A 16239-nucleotide genomic window follows, 5' to 3' on the forward strand; every position below is an offset into this window, starting at 1 on the left:
CTCCCTGGCTCATCTAGCAGTTGGTACTTAAGAACAGCCATTCTGGGTCAGACCAATGGTCCATCTAGCCCAGTATCCTGTCTTCCAACAGCAGCCAATGCCAGGTGCTTTAGAGGGAACGAACAGAACAGGTAATCATCAAGTGATTCGTCCATCCCCTGCCCACAACTTTAATCCCCCAATGACTTCTCACTCCATGCCCCCATCTCAAATCCACACTGCCCATCATTGCCATTGAAGGACCTGTTTAATTCCAGCCTTGCATCTTATTTCTTAAGCTCCCTCTTCACTCTGCCACCATCGCAATGTTTTTTGCCACCCTTGTTTCCTTCTCCTATTCCTTCTAGGTGCCTTCTTCCTTGGCCCCTGTGCATGCTGCCACCTCCCACTCCTAATGTGCCAGGCTCAGACCCTCTCCTCATTTAAATCCCTCCTAACCTCTCATCTTCCACAGGGCACACAAACACTAGCCCATATCAAGCCAATGCCTCTGTGCCAATAGAACAAGATTAAAATAAAGGAGACCTAAGATAACACACACCACCTTCTGGGTCTCTGAGTGCAGCTTCTCTTATCTACCTTGCTGTATGTGCCATTTAGATTGGCAGCTCCTTACATTTTAACTCATGCAGGACTAAGCACAGTGTCACTTAATTTTTTTAATACTGTTATTTATGCCTGGGCAGATTCAGTAATAAAACTTAAAAGATACATGTAACTTTGAGGGAGGGGTGGCAACTATGCAGAATCTACCTTTTGCATTAATTTTGAGAGGCTTTGCAGCCACTCATGGTAGGAAGCAATCCCTTTTTACTCTCGATTGCCCTCAAAGAGAGGGACAAATTGTATAGTCTCTTGAGCCAGAAATAGCTACATGAGCCTCCCCCAAGACTCACCTGCTGGAAGTAGAGTAATCCTTCCCCTTGCAAGAGTGAAGCTTAATACAAAAGGAAATGCTTGACATTCCCATGATCTTCAATAAATTCACGCAGCTAATTCCAGCCCCTGATTTGGAAAGCAACCTCTTGCTTTGTGATAGATGTTATATCATTTTCAATGCTTCACAGAAAGAGCTGCTGATAGGACACTTGCTTTGAATTCTCAGCAGAATGCCTGGGGCACAGGCAATGAGGATTTTTGATTGCTGTATTGTTATTCCTTACTATTGTGCATTGGGTCTCTATAGTGCTTTATGCGGGTAGATGCTGGCCCACCCATGAATCAAGATCAAATATCCAAATTTCTTAGGTGAAATTGATTATCCCCTTGCACTATCACTTCACTTACTTGGGGTCTTAAAGGCAGATTTCCCTTTGTGGATCAGGAGGCGTTTAACCTGGGAAATAAAAGTAAGTCAGATTTTGGCAAGTGCATTTATCAGATACACACAAGTTTTCTGGAGCTATTAGCCCTGATATTCGCTCTCAAATGGCATCAACATCTACCCCCCTCCTAAGGAACAATATGGTAGGTGATGGATTCCGCTTTTAACAGAGTTCTTGAAGGCCAAGGTAACACTCCATACCGAGTTAGCTCCATCCTGCCCCTCCTGAAAGATATCAGAGCACTGAAGTGTCATCATCCCTACTTAGATGCCACAGAAATCAATATTTTATCTGGAAGATGCCATTTCAGGTAACACTGTATTACATGAAATAGAAAAAATAAAAGCCTGAGGGCCAGGGGACTCTCTAAATTACAGATTTACAAGACTAATTTACAGGCCTAAATTACAGACTTCCATTGCTGAACATAATGAAAAGCCAAACAGTGGTCTGAGCATAATGCACAGGATTTCCCCCCAAAACCTTTCAAGGCAACCTGCAGCAGAAGAAAAGGGGTTATCCTTCATTGCCTCTGATCCCTGCCGTTGAAAGAGTATTTAGAGCAATCTGCGCAGAAGTGGCTAAGACACCTCTTTGCAGGTGTTGGCAAAACAATTTCTTTGTCTTCTTGAAAGACCCTTCTACTCTATTAATCGTCCCTAATTACCCTATTTATCATCAACCACCCTCTGTTTTCTTCCTTATTTAACTAGGACGTGTCAAAACAGTGATATGCAGGATTGTCCCACTAAATGGCCATTAAAAAACAAGTCCCAGGATGCAGCCTCTTTCAGCAGGGGAAGTGTACTCATTTTTACGCTTGAAGCTAGCTTTCATGATTTACAAAGCTTAACCATTCAGACGGGGTAGCCAGTCACCTGGCACAGACAGATATGGTCTGCCTTTGGTAGGCATCATGAAAGGGTGCACAGGTAGGTAAGATGAAAAAAATGGATGCCCCACTCTTCTCCATCAATGTCCCTCCCCACACCTGCTATCCACCTGTGGATCCAAATGAACTAGCTGTTCCCTGCATGTACAAGGACTGGGGTGGAAGTAAGGGGCACTTACTAAGAGTTTTGAAGAGGGTTGGGTGTCAGCGTGTGACCGGCCCAGAGACACATCCTCTATTCACACATGCAGTTGACCACCCTGTCGTTTTCATGCGTTCCTTCAAGTGGCTAGGCTGCAAGAGAACTTTACAAAAGCCAGGCCAAAGCCATGCAGCTTTGGAGAAAGGCTGCTTTCTCTCAGCAAAAATAATGGAGCTGCCTGGAAGCTAGGGAGCTCCACAGCTGATGAGGCGGCACAGAGCACCTGCAGGGTTTCAGGATGGGAGAAAGTGGCCTCCCCTCTACTCTTTTCACCTGCCCCAACAGAATAATTGCGAGAAAACCACACTTTTCCCTCCTCTCACCCCCTAACCCTTCTTAAGTTTTTCCATCTGGAAGCAGGAGCCTGGCCAGCTCATCTGCATTTTACAAATACCAGGAACACTGTTACACACTGAGATCAAGAACATTTTCAAACTGGAGCCTCTGATGATAAGCAAATAATGTAAAGTTACCCTTATAGCAATATCTAGCTCTATGTAGCATTTTTCTTTCCTAGATCTCTAAGCACTTTATGAAGTAAATATCATCCCCATTTTGCAGCTGGGGAAAACAAATGTAGGCACCTAATAGGTTGCCAGATTTTCAGGTGTTGAATGCCCACTGAAATCAGGTCAGAAACTAGGCCACTTCTATTCGTTCACTGTTAGGCAGCCTAGCTGGAAAATTTGGAGCAAGGTGACTTGCCCAAGGTCATACAGGAAGGCAGTGGCAGCACAGGAAATTGAACCCAGATTTCCCCAGGCATAGGTCTGTGTTTTATTCACAAAACCTTCATTCTTTTCCTTAAAGGAGAAAGGTACTTTGTTTATTTACACATCCCCTGCCACACACGACAGAGGTTAGGTAAAGACTTAGTCCTCTCTTCTCAATTGTGAGCTACCTGAGGTGTTCACATGAGAATAGCCCAGGTTGTGTATCAGTGGTTACATAACCAATGAAAGTGAGGATCTTCACCCACACCTGTCATGTCTGTTTACTTTGTTTCTTAATGAGAATGGTGGGACATGTTTTTGATTGCACTAGTTGTGCTCAAAACTGAGGGAGCTCGCTCTCTACAAACAAGGCTTCTTGGTTTTTGCTTTGCTACTTGAAACTTTTGCTTTGTCAGCAGTTTCAGCTAGATGACAGAGAAGGGCTTGGATCTCCCTCTCCACCCTGTGGGATCCATGTTACTGTGGTGGTGAGCAGCCTCCTGACAAATGTCACAAGGATTACAAGCTGAGAGAGAGACAGCTGGAGCGCCAACTCCTGAGGGACGTTTCCCAGCTTTGCTCTTGACAGCCCGTTCACTGAAAGTAAAAATTAAAGGAAAACTTTTTGTATGCCAAGCTCAAGACACCAATCAGAAAAATGGAGTTTTAGATGCTGTTTGGTTTCATTGCTCAAAACATTTCATTCATAGTGTTTATATTGGGTGCAATTTTATTTTCCCTTGGAAACTCTTTTCTGAAGAGCTATCCTCAGAGAAGGCTTTGCACACAAAAAAATCTTGCCTTGGCAGAGAAATGGGCTTAAATGATCTCAGCAAAGGAGCCATAAATTCTGGGAGCTGGGTGAGTTATGGCCAGGTCTCGGGGGGGCATGACCCCCTTTCTTTATGACTAGATGGGAGTTGAGATCCTGGAACTGTTTTTCTGTTAGGCATGAGAAAGGAGTTGACCTCATGCTACAACACACATCACATAAGATACTTTCTTCTAGAGTGGATCTCAGCCTGGGGGCTGTGGACCACAAAACCTTTCTTGGTGGTTTGTTGGGTTAGAGAACCAGGCAGTGGGGCGTTATGCTTCTTAGAGGGGGTGGAAGATGATGTTTAAGAGCATCTCGTTTGTAGAAGGAAAATTGGAGGAAAACTAACCTAAAGCATTTCAGGCCCCTTCCTGAAAGTAAGATTATTTCCCTCTTCCCCAGGTATTTACCATCTGCTAATAATGCCACACCTGCATCTAAGAATGTATCCAACACCTTGTGTAAGGGCTACCACAGCTAGCACTTGACCAGTGCGTAATTTGTAATGAAAGAGGTGCCAGGGATCAAACAATTAGGTGCTGGGACTCAAGCAATTCTTTTTACTTTCATAACTGATGCGGCAAGCCCAGAGGTGCTGGGGCTATGAACTGCCAAGCCCCTAGAGATGCCAGGGCTTAGCCCTGGGACAAATGAAGCATGCGCTTGTCCTAAATGAATTAACCCAGTCAGATATAGGAAGCCGTGCGGTAGTCTGTCTCTCTCTCTGTCTGTGTCAGCAAAGAAATATGAGAGACACACAATCGAAGAGGTTTCTCCCCTCATAAATGTTCATACTTACCCCAGAGGCTACTAAAGAGATCATCGGCCTGCTTAAACTAATGAGAATGCTGATGGCCATCACTGCTCTGAGAAAAGTAAAATGCAGCTACAGTCAGGAGGGAGAAGAACAAAACCATGGGGAGTTTGTAGGGGTTACAAAACTAGGAGCTATTTAAAAAAAAACACTACAGTTTCTGAGAAATTAAAAATATCCAGAGCGCATCCCCAACAGATTGCAGTTTTAAGACTGGTCAGATCCAGGCCCTATTGCCTTCATAAAAATAATATTAAGTCTTTTGTTTTAAAAGCAACCTCTAGCCTCATTATACATTAAACTGATAGCAACAAAAGGTTAAAATCAGAGAGACAATCTAGCTGGGTTGACAGTCTAGCCTTGATTCTCCAGCTGGAATTGGGGATTCTGAAATTGGTTGGACATCCAAGGAATTGTTGATGAATTATTTACATCTTGTGGGGAGAGCTCTAAAGCTCATATACAAATGAGACTTCCCCAAAACTCAGCTATGAACTGTTCTGGGGCAGTTTACTGGCCCACTCCCTAAATGTAAACCTTCAGCCCCATCACAAGTGATATTCATCCTACTGATCAACATAGACTTTGTCCAACACATCAGGCCAGTGGGCTACCCAGCCTCCAACAGTGATGCATCTTCTGGATGTTGCAAACCAATGTGAAGGGCAAAAAAACCACCTAGAATGCACCTAGGAAATTTATAGTATTGAGGCATCATGTGAGAAAGATACTGGACATTTTTTGCACCCTGCAGTGGATGAGCTCATGGGATTACCTCACATAGCCCTTGAAGCAAGGCATGGCCAAAAATGTGCCTCTGAACTCGCTAATGAATTGGTTTAATTGTCTGCCAAACCTGAGAGCAGCCAAAAGCAACAAATTAAAGTTTATGATCCTGTGGTCTCATTTACAAGGGGATAATACAGAAACTGTTTATTCTGTGAGGTGTTTGAGTGAGCTGGGAGAAAATTACAGGCACTATATAAAAAATTCCTTTTAATGGGAAACACTGATGGTTATTTTGCTCCATTAACTTGCTCTATTGTTTCAGCCTGGCTGGCTGTCGACTCAGCAGGCCCGGTGGTGTTGATCACCAGAGAGGGAGACTGGCTTGACAGCCACAATGGCTCAGAACAACTTCACACTGTAAAAGGAGAGCTTCAAAATCTGAGTGGTGGGAACAAAGATGCTGTTTTGTGAGGGAGAGCTGGTGGGACGAGATGGCAGTCCACCTGACAAAGAAGGGGGAGAGCATCTTAGGACACTGACTCTCCAACCTAGAGACGAGGACTTCAAATTAGGTTCAAAGAGGTCACGTGACAAAAGCCCACAGGTAAGTATAAAAGAAGGTGACCTACACCGAAGTCAAGAATTTGGAGGTGGGGGAGGAGGGGGATGGAAAATGTCAATAAGGGCATAGGAGAAACAAGGGAAAACAGTGGGGGGAATCTATTCAATATATTAGATGTTGATAAACAAATGCAAGGAGTGTGGGGAATAAGCAGAAAGAACTGGATGTCTTAGTACACATGTAAAATGTTGTTATTGGCATCACAGAGACTTGGTGGGATAAATCTCATGTCTAGAATATTGATGTTGAAGGGTACAGCTTGTTCAGGAAGGACGGGTTCAAAAGGGAGGAGGTGTTGCATCATACACCAAGAATTTATACATTTGAGGTCCAGAAGGAGGTGAGAAGCAGATCAGTTGAAAGTCACTGGGTAAAAATAAAAAGGGGCAATGTCATCATAAAGGTCTACTATGGACCACCAAATCAGGAAGAGGAGGTGGATGAGGCATTTATAGAACAAACAACAAATATCCCAAACACAAGACCTGATAGTAATGGGGGACTTAACTACGCAGACCTCTGTTGGAAAAGTAATACAGTGAAACACAAAATGTTCAATAAGTTGGAATGTATTGGGGACAAATTCTTGTTGCAGAAGGAGAAGGAAGTAATTTGGGGGAGGCAACCATTTTAGACTTGATTCAGGCTAACAAGGAGGAATTCGTTGTGAATGAGAAGCTAGAATGCCACTTGGGAAAGTGATCATGAAATGATATATTTCATTATTCTAAGGAAAGAAAAGCGTGAAAGCAGCGGAATAAGGACAAGGGACTTCAAAAAAGCAGAGTTTAACCAACTCAGAGAACTGGTCCCATGGGAAGAAAACTCAAGGGGAAAAGGAGTTCAGAAGAGCTAGCACTTTCTCAAAGAGACTATATTAAAAGATACAACTTTAAACTATCCCAATGCCAAGAAAAGATAGGAAGAACAGTAAGAGGAGCTCTTTAAATACCTGAAAATCAAAAAGGAATACTATAAAAAGTGGAAACATGGAAAAATTGCTAAGCAGGAGTACAAGACAATAGGCAATAAGAAGAGGTTCTATAAATACATTACTAATAAGAGAAAGACGAAGGAATGTATATGTTCACTACTTAGCAGGCTGGGGTGTTTAATGCCTATTTTGCATCAGTCTTTCTCAAAACATCCTCTCTCTACAGACCCGATTTACTGAGACTGATGAGGAATAACACAGATGGCAATAAAGATTTAAACATTTTGTTGCCCTGCGGAGGGAGAAATTATAATTTCTAAACAATGATTATCACTTTCTTAATGGCGATGGGAGTGCTCTTGCACAAACAGGCTATTGAACAAAATGCCTAGATCTGACAAGTCCTCATACACAGTGGGATACGGGTCCCTTAATGTGATTCTCAGGACTGGGAGTCCCCCGTTTTAATAGCAGTGGTGGTGATCAATTGGCTCCATCGCTTATTTCCTAAAATGGGCACTCAGTGGAGAGGTGAGAGAAAGCTATGGTGATGCAGGAAAGCTACAGTAATGGACCAATCTTTCTTCAAAGAGATGGGGCCTGTGTGAATGGGCAGCTGTCTGAACTTGTTTCTCTATGAAGGCAGCTGAAAGGGAAAGGTAGGGGGGAAATAAAGAAAAAAATGGATTCCTCCCTAGTCAGATGTTTCCCTTTATTTCACTGTTTTTAATGTAAGGTTATCAGGTCTAACATCACACTCCTAACAAATCAAAACATTTCAGCGCTAGCATTATGTGGGATGCTCTGAGGTCGAGCCCACAGCTGTAAACATTAGTCTTCTTTTGTGAGAGAAGAAAGACTCCACATGCCCCTCTCACCCCCTTTCTCCTAATTAAAATTAAAGTATTTCCTGGCCAAAAGTCATTCCTACATTCATTCATTCATCTCCATTCTTTTCTATTTGGATAAACCACACTCCAGTACTCAGAGGGTGTTATGTACACAAACTATAAACTCTTAACAGTCATGCAGTGTGTTATGACTGGCTGAGCAGGCTCTAAAAAGTGGTTCTTGGCAACACTGTCATGTAGTTCAGGCTCATCAGTCATATGCAATTAGATATTAGAAACACTTGATGGAATATACTGGAGGAGAACAGCACTCAGGGAGATTAGGAATTTAGGAGAGAAGAGGCAAACAAAGACTATAACTCTGTGCAGAAACTGCCATTACAAAAACAGGTTGTCCAGCATGAGGCTTGTTTGCATGCGGAGTTCTACTCACACGTTTAGAATTTAGGTGTTGCTCTCTGAGACTACAGGTCTCATCAGGCAATGCTCTGTCTCAAGTCAGGCGGTCACCTGTGACCCTCATCTTTAATAGAAACATGTTACCATGGACACAACAAGCCCCTATCTTGAGCTGAGCAACTTTTGTGTAGATCAGAGTGGAGAAACGCATGCTGGGATCTTCATATTAAAGATGACAAAGGCGACTGCAATCTGCTGTGTTTTATGCATTTTAGCCTTGAGAAACCCTGTCAAATAACTACCATTTCTCTCACGCTGCTACTGTATAAGCCAGTCTCTACAGGTGAGACCTCTAACATTTCTGGACTTAGACAGACTTTTCCATACTATTAACAAAAAAAAACAAAAAAAAGCAGCCACCCACCTTAGTGAATGCTGTGTATTTACAGAAGGGGGAAGCCATTGTACTGTCTGACAAACTAATTACTCACTCCAACGAACGCTTTCCCCTCTGGCAAAACTTTTGTGCACAGCCATTTTACCCAGGTCGCAGGTCTCTAACAAGCATTTGGACTCCTTTAAAGCATGTGAATCTGGGGAAGTGTTCCCGCAGGGGGGGAGTTTCCATTTAAAAGAAAAGGAGGAGTATTTTAAAAAATCCAAACCTATTTTCCAGAAGGCCTCCAATTCTTATATCCACAAATAACTGCAGGCATTTTAGAGCCGAGAGAATGTTTAAATACCTGATTTTGTCTGTAGATCAGATAGATGTCCAAGTACTATAAAATGCACCAACAATTACTTACAGGCACAAAAATAAGGACCTGTGCTGAAGCTCTAGAGAATCAGGGCTTTAGGATTCTAGGCACAAAAATTAAGTGGTGCAGAAATGGACAAAGGAAATGCAGTAGATCTAATCAACCTGGATTTCAGTAAGGCATTTGCTACAGTTCCACATGGGAAATCATTAGTTAAATTGGAGAAGCTGGGGATTAATATGAGAACTGAAAGGTGGATAAGGAACTGGTTAAAGGGAAGACTACAACAGTTCATGCTGAAAGGTGAACTGTCAGGCTTGATGGAGGTTACTAGTGGAGTTCCTCAGGGATCGGTCTTGGGAGCAATATTATTTAACATTTTTATTATTGACCTGGGCACAAAAAGTGGGATTGTGCTAATAAAATGTGCTTGTGACAAAAAGTTGGGAGGTATTGCCAATACAGAGGAGGACCGTAATATCGTCAAGAAGTTCTGGATGACCTTGTAAACTGGAGGAATAGAAATGGGATGAAATTTAATAGTGCAAAGTGCAAGGTCATGCATTTAGGAACTAACAACAAGAATTTTTGCTATAAGCTAGGGACTTATTGGTTGGAACGGACAGAGGAGGAGAAGACCTGGGTCTATTGGTTGCAGGATGACTATGAGCCGTCAATGTGATGTGCCATGAAAAAGACTAATGCAGTCCTAGGATGCATCAGGCAAGATATTTCCAGTAGAGACAGGGAAGAATTAGTACCATTATCCAAAGCACTGATGAGACCTCATCTGGAATATTGTGTGCAGTTCTGGTGTCCAGCGTTTAAGAAAGATGAATTCAAACTGAAAGGTGCAGAGAAAGGCTACTAAAATGATGCAAGGAATGGAAAACCTACTTTATGACCGCCAAAGAGCTTGTCTTGTTGAACCTACCCAAAAGAAGACTAATTGCTCTCTATAAATACATCAGAGGGATAAATACCAGGGAGGGAGGGGAATTATTTAAGTTAAGTGTCAATGTAGACACAAGAAAAAATTGATATAAACTGTCCATCAACAAGTTTAGGTTCAAAATTAGGTGAAGATTTAAACCATGATTTGAGGCCTTCAGTAACTCAGCCAGAAGTTATGGGCTTATGGGTGGGTGAGGTTCTGTGGCCTGCAACGTGCAGGAGGTCAGACTAGATGATCACGATGGTCTCTTCTGACATTAAAGTCTATGAGTCTATAAATGATATTCTCCGGGTGCAGCCTGCAAATGACTTGGCTGCACCACACATTTAGGGTCAGAGGGCTGGACTAGTTAGTGGTGTGGCTGATCCTGTCTTGCACAGAGATGAACCGCATGATTTTTTCCCTCCCTCCTTTCTGTACACATCGTCCAATTCCAGGCAGCCAAATGATGAGCACTGTAGAAGCCAGTCATAATTTTTTTTAAAAAGAGGTTAATCCAGCACCAATTTAACCACCAATCTGCTTCTGAGGATTCTTCCCCATGTATCAATATTGACTTCTCTGAATATGTTCAGTTGCATTTTCTTGCATCACCGGGGTGTGTGTGTGTATATATATAGGACTTTGACTTCTTACTCTGCACCAGTCACGAAATTTTGCTAAAGGCCTTGTCTCTGTGGGAACAGTACCCTACAAGCTTTGGCTCCTGAACAGGAAGTGCCAGAGAGGTACCATGACCAGAAAACTCATTTTGATTTGAATTGAGCCCTTAGTCTGCTTCTGCATCTACTTTAGCAGCAGAGTAGCCGAAGTGCAGCACACTTTAAATTAGGCCCTATGCCTCCTGACAACACAGAACTGTATCATAAATGTCTATGAAGTAGGGAACAAGTATTAATACTTCCTACTTCTATCGGGCTTTAATAAAATCATAGAAGATAAGGGTTGGAAGAGACCTCAGGAGGTCATCCAGTCCAATCCCCTGCTCAAAGCAGGACCAACGCCAACTAAATCATCCCAGCCAAGGCTTTGTCAAGCTGGGCCTTAAAAACCTCTAAGGATGGAGATTCCACCACCTTTCCATCCATGATCTAATTTTAAGAGTCTCACAACACCCTGTGAGATAGGGAAGGGATATGGAGAGTGCATTTCAGCACACCCTGAGATGCAGCAGTTGTTGAATTGATCTTTACACTATGCAACAGTTTTGAGACAGGAAGTGAAGGAAAAAAACCCATTGTATCCAGTTGAAACTTCTGGGTGTATTTTAGCTAAGCAGAAGGACATTATCCCAAGAAGAAATTTGGCCAGGTCACCAGAGACAAGCTCCACCACCACCTGATAAAAAGCACTACACCAGTGGCTCTCAAACTTTTTTACTGGTGACCCCTTTCACATAGCAAGCCTCTGATGACCCCCCCCCCCTTATAAATTAAAAAAAACTTTTTATATATTTAACACCATTAGAAATGCTGGAGGCAAAGTGGGGTTTGGGGTGGAGGTTGACAGCTTGCAACCCGCTGAAGGGTCCCGACCCCCAGTTTGAGACCCCCTGGCACTACACACTCATGACCAGGACTTCAGAGAGAAGCAGCGAGAGAGAGAGACTCCATGCTGGGTCACTGGTTCAACAGCAAATCAGAGGGGAGAGTGCATGTTGCTGAGTCACCACCACTTTCTACAGCATAGCAATAGTGCTCCTTGCAGATCTCCTATGCAAATACTGAAACAGACCCACATTGCTTAGCTTATGAAATTACATGGGATTGTAGCACAAGGAGGGACAACAGGCCACTTGCCCTTACCTTTCCAAATGGCTGCTTTTGCATTTTTCCCTCTTTTTCCCCTACCTGGCTCCCTTTCTTTCTGTAAAGCGAATAAGATAGCTCTCATGTGCAACGTTTTGAGTAATTATTGCCTTTCTGTACATTTCATGTGCTAGACAGAATAAATAAAAACAAAGGGTTCTTAGCATCTGGTAACCATTTTCCCAAGGCCAGTTCAGACAACACAGTTCTCTTTTTTGGGAGGAAGGGGAGGGGTGCAAAATAATTGTAATAATGCATGGTGATTATGGCATCAGCTCCAGAACCCTCTGCAGAAAATGTCAAATCTTGGGGAATCTGGCTGTCTCATCTTTGATCTCTGTCTTGTCTGGGGCACAACCAAGGATTCCCTCTTCCTCCTTTTCATGTGGGAAACCACCATCTGCTAATGCCCTAGCTCTCCTCCACCCTCCTATCCCTGGATACATTCCCAATCCCTACCCTCAGTTGCTAAGAGAGTAATTTAGTTGAGGGTGGAGTACAGGTTGTACACTTAGTCTGAGCAACTTTGCCTCACTTTTTTTTTTTAAACTGTATTTCATTATATAAATCTTGTACATTCAGCCATCAGTGATTCATTTCAAAGGGTTTTTCTAGAGTGCTAATGGGGTGCGGTAATTCATCTCTTCTAACTTCCCTCTGGTCTCTCAAATAGAGGCATAAGTGGGCTTCTCCAAGCACATGTGATTGCAAATAGATACTGAAGTTGACTAGAATCACTTGCTAAGAGGCCCACCAATTTAGTGCATTATTAAATTGGGGGGAGGAAGAGAGCAGCATTCTCCTAGAGAAGAAAACACAATCTCTCATCAGAGAAGAGCAATTCCCCCTCATCATTGCACTCCAAAGAAAGGCTTCAATGAGCCATTTACACCTGAGAGTGACAGTTTTAAGTCTTTCTTTTATGCTTCTGAACAATCCTCATGCTCAGAGATTCCAATTTTTATTCTATGTAACAGGACACAACAGATTGTACTTAGCACCAAATATAGGAATGACTAATTCTCATTGGCACTTTCAAGAGTGCAGTTGAGAGCCTAGTTCATATACCCTATATATCAGGATTGGATCCATGGTTAATAACAGGCTAAATACTGAGCTGGTGCAATTAACTCCAAAGAATACGGTCCTATCCTCGCAGAGGTCTATGGGAGTTTTGGCATTCTATCTAGGGTCTTTTAGTGACAAATGGACACAGGATTGGGAGTCAGGTATGAATTCAGCTATCACATAGTAAGGACCCATCAGTGGATGCCACTTGCTGCAAGAAGAAACAAATTTGGTGATGTTTTCTCTTTGACGTTTTAAATAGAAAATATCCTTACTGCAGGGGAGGGGAAATGTACTGGCTTTTAAGCAGCCAGTCTCAGATACATACACTCTTGCTGCCTGAACAAGAGATGTGGAAGTTAGAATGTATTTGCTTAAGGAGTTAAACACCTGGAAGAAGACTTCTTCAGTTGCCTACCTTACCCAATTCCTCTGACAATTCTTTCAGTATGTATTGGAATCTAAGAGCTGTGATGGGGTGTACAAATGCCATCCTAACAGGCTGAGTGTGTGCACCCCACCCCCTGGCCTGTCAATCAGGCATGGTAGGAAGGCAGGTTTTAAAAGGAGGATGCTGCAGTACCCAAGACAGGAAACACTGAGAAGGGAGCAACTAGATTAGGTCCTGGAACAGCAGGCGGATCCTTCCTGCTAGAAGCCTGCCAGCTCTAGGAGGAGTTCAGCTATCCCAGGGTAAGGTAGGGAGGGGTTGATGCAGCTACCCAAAAACGCTGCTACCCAGGCACACCCGAAACAAGGTGGTGCCTCAGGCAGTTTTTGTTTGGTCTGGTTAGCGACCCCAGGAGGGGCTTGGTTTGTGTTGACCTGAACTTTTGTTTTCCCTCCCTTCCCCTGAAGTAAAGTAAGTAGGGCCACAAGGGTGGGGCCACTACCAGGACTAAGAGTCCGTGGCTTGTACTAGGCCAACCATCAACCCTGTGGTGGAAACTCCAGCCCAGCTAGTGAGATGCCCTCTTTTTACAAGAGTGAGTTTAGGTGTTAGAAGGGACTAGAAGTCAGGATGCCTGGATTCTGTTCCCGGCTGCAATAGTGACTATGAGAAAACTAATTACTTTGTGCCTCAATTTCCTCATCTGTAAAACAGGGATAACACCACCTACTTCACTGGGATATTGTGGAGCTTAATTAGTGTTTGCAAGTATTATATAAATGCAAAGCCATCCTAGCTACTACTGTTCCATTACGTTTGGCATCCTGCCTACATACTGGGACATTTAGGGGTCCATAAAAATCAGTAGTAGGCACTGTATGTCATGTCTTGCATGTAAGCGTTGTGTTTAGGGCTGGCTGGCTAGTGTATGGCTATGCATCTGAGTTTGGGTGTTCACTACCGGGGCAGCAGGCTGAGTCCTGGGTGGGGAGCGAATGCTGCACATTTTTCTCTATTAGTCCTACTGCCTGGCTGAAACAACAATGCTAATGAGCTCCAAAGGGAGCCCAGTGAAACCCTCCTTGCTGGAGGCAACAATCTTTGAGGGAGGGAGGCTAAGAGGAAGGGAGGAGAATAAGGTTAGGTTCCAGGAAGCTTCTTTGGGACATAAACGTTGTGCCTCATTAAAAACAGTGCCGTAATGGAACGGCAATATTCACTATGCTTGGAACATTACATACAATATATTATCAGGGTGCAAGGACCTAACAGAGGAGCCTGAAGATGGGCAGGCAAGCCCAATAGGATCACTGTGTGTGCACGTTCCCTAAGAAGGTATGATGCCTTTTTTTTTTTCTTTTTTTTTTAATTCTTGCTTCCTTATTTTCAGTAGTACCCATTCCCTTTGCAGGGAGATTCCCCTTGCTCTTAAATTCTTCTGTGTTTTTTATCTTCTTCCCTCTGGGATGCCAAAGCATTGTAGGCTCTGAACCAGACTTCTCTGCAGGAAAGGAGAGACATGTTTTCCCTGCTGAAATGGTCCATATACACATCACAGTTCTACATGCTACTTTGCAAGAGCTTCTTACTATTGTTCTTAGGACTGCAGAAAACACTATCAAGGCTGCTACACCCCAAAATTAACCTGCCTTAAAAGGGAATCTGATCTTTGTTTGAGAGAGATTTAAAAGAACAATCTTCTTTCAAAGTCAGACTGAAATCCCAGCTCTCAGCAGGGAGACAATCCACCACCAATCAACCCAAACACACGGTATATTGCAGCCACAGGCCTGTGTGAGACGTTCATGTCACAGTGTCCCTCCATTCCATTCCTATCAAATACTACATCAATGGGATTACAAACAAGAATTTAGTTGACATAACTGGCTTGCCTGATGCCAATATACTATGGTGATGAGAGCTTAAGAAATGCCTCAGGCCCTGCCTACATTATGGAATTTAACTACGTTGATTGTAGTTAGGTAACAATTCCTTTATGCAGATAGGGCCTTTGATTAGATGATTCATAAGAACAGTGGCACACCTTTCTGGGCACATGCTCGTGCGCGTGCCCAACCCTGTGATCACAAAAATCCAGTACCCTTACACTGAATTCTCAGGGTACATTCGTTTGGGGGCCTATCAATTTGCCTGCACCATCATGTAGGAGTGAAATCGACCTTTTCAGAAGGTGATGTAGCATAGGGCCATTTCCAAGCTGTTTGTGCTGGATTTTGTAGGGAGGTGTTTGATTCTTTATCCCTTCCCAGAACACTAGTAAATCTTTACTTCTGCAGAGGGCAAGAGAAACTAGCTGCTGTGCATAGAATACATTTGATTGTCTACAAAATTTAATGGTGTTTCCTTGCTCCATTATTTGCACATTCTGTGTTTGTGCAGAACTACATTCCAAAGCTGAGAGAGAGAGAGCACGTGAGCTCCTGTTTTGTGTTCGAAAAAGAAAAGGAGGGAAAAAATTATTTCTTGTTTAGTGCCAAAATATACAGGAGTTTTATGTGGTGTGATGGAAAGTTAAGGTGAAAAGGGCTGGATCTAGACAAGTAACTTTTCTTTAAAAAAGAACATTAAAAACTAAACAGGATTTGGTGTTGCTTTGAAAGTCTCCTGCCATTTTACAGGCAATAAGAAAAAGGAGACCAAGAACACTTATTTCCCAAAACCTGTGCATTTCCAGTGCTCTGTTAAACTGAACATGCCTACCAAAGGGAGGAGCAGCTGTGAGGCTAGAGCTCCCTTGTGAACATGTTGGTAATTTTTTCCAATCCTCTGGACTAATATCAACCTAAAGCTTGTCTGTCTTTAAGCCCCGGTTATGCATACTGCTCTGCAAGGGAAAAAAACCTGTGCCCAAGCAGGGTGGGGCTCCAGGTACACACAGGCCCCATGTAGAATAGTTTGTAAGATCAGGGGCCCCTCTCTGCGTTTATGCTACTTGAATCC

General features: G+C 43.1%; 1 long non-coding RNA gene across 3 annotated transcripts in view; it reads right to left on the reverse strand.

Annotated features, from left to right (window-relative positions):
• LOC120385920 overlaps positions 1 to 16239 on the reverse strand; it is a 63654-nt gene that overhangs the window by 10069 nt on the left and 37346 nt on the right. For all 3 annotated transcript variants that reach the window (XR_005589417.1, XR_005589415.1, XR_005589416.1), the window contains exons 2-3: positions 11817 to 11877; positions 1288 to 1336 (exon numbers count right to left, since the gene is read on the reverse strand). This is a non-coding gene — a long non-coding RNA (uncharacterized LOC120385920). The remainder of the gene's footprint in view (positions 1 to 1287; positions 1337 to 11816; positions 11878 to 16239) is intronic.

Source organism: Mauremys reevesii, linkage group 18 (genome assembly GCF_016161935.1).
Source record: "Mauremys reevesii isolate NIE-2019 linkage group 18, ASM1616193v1, whole genome shotgun sequence".
Taxonomy (NCBI): domain Eukaryota; kingdom Metazoa; phylum Chordata; order Testudines; family Geoemydidae; genus Mauremys; species Mauremys reevesii.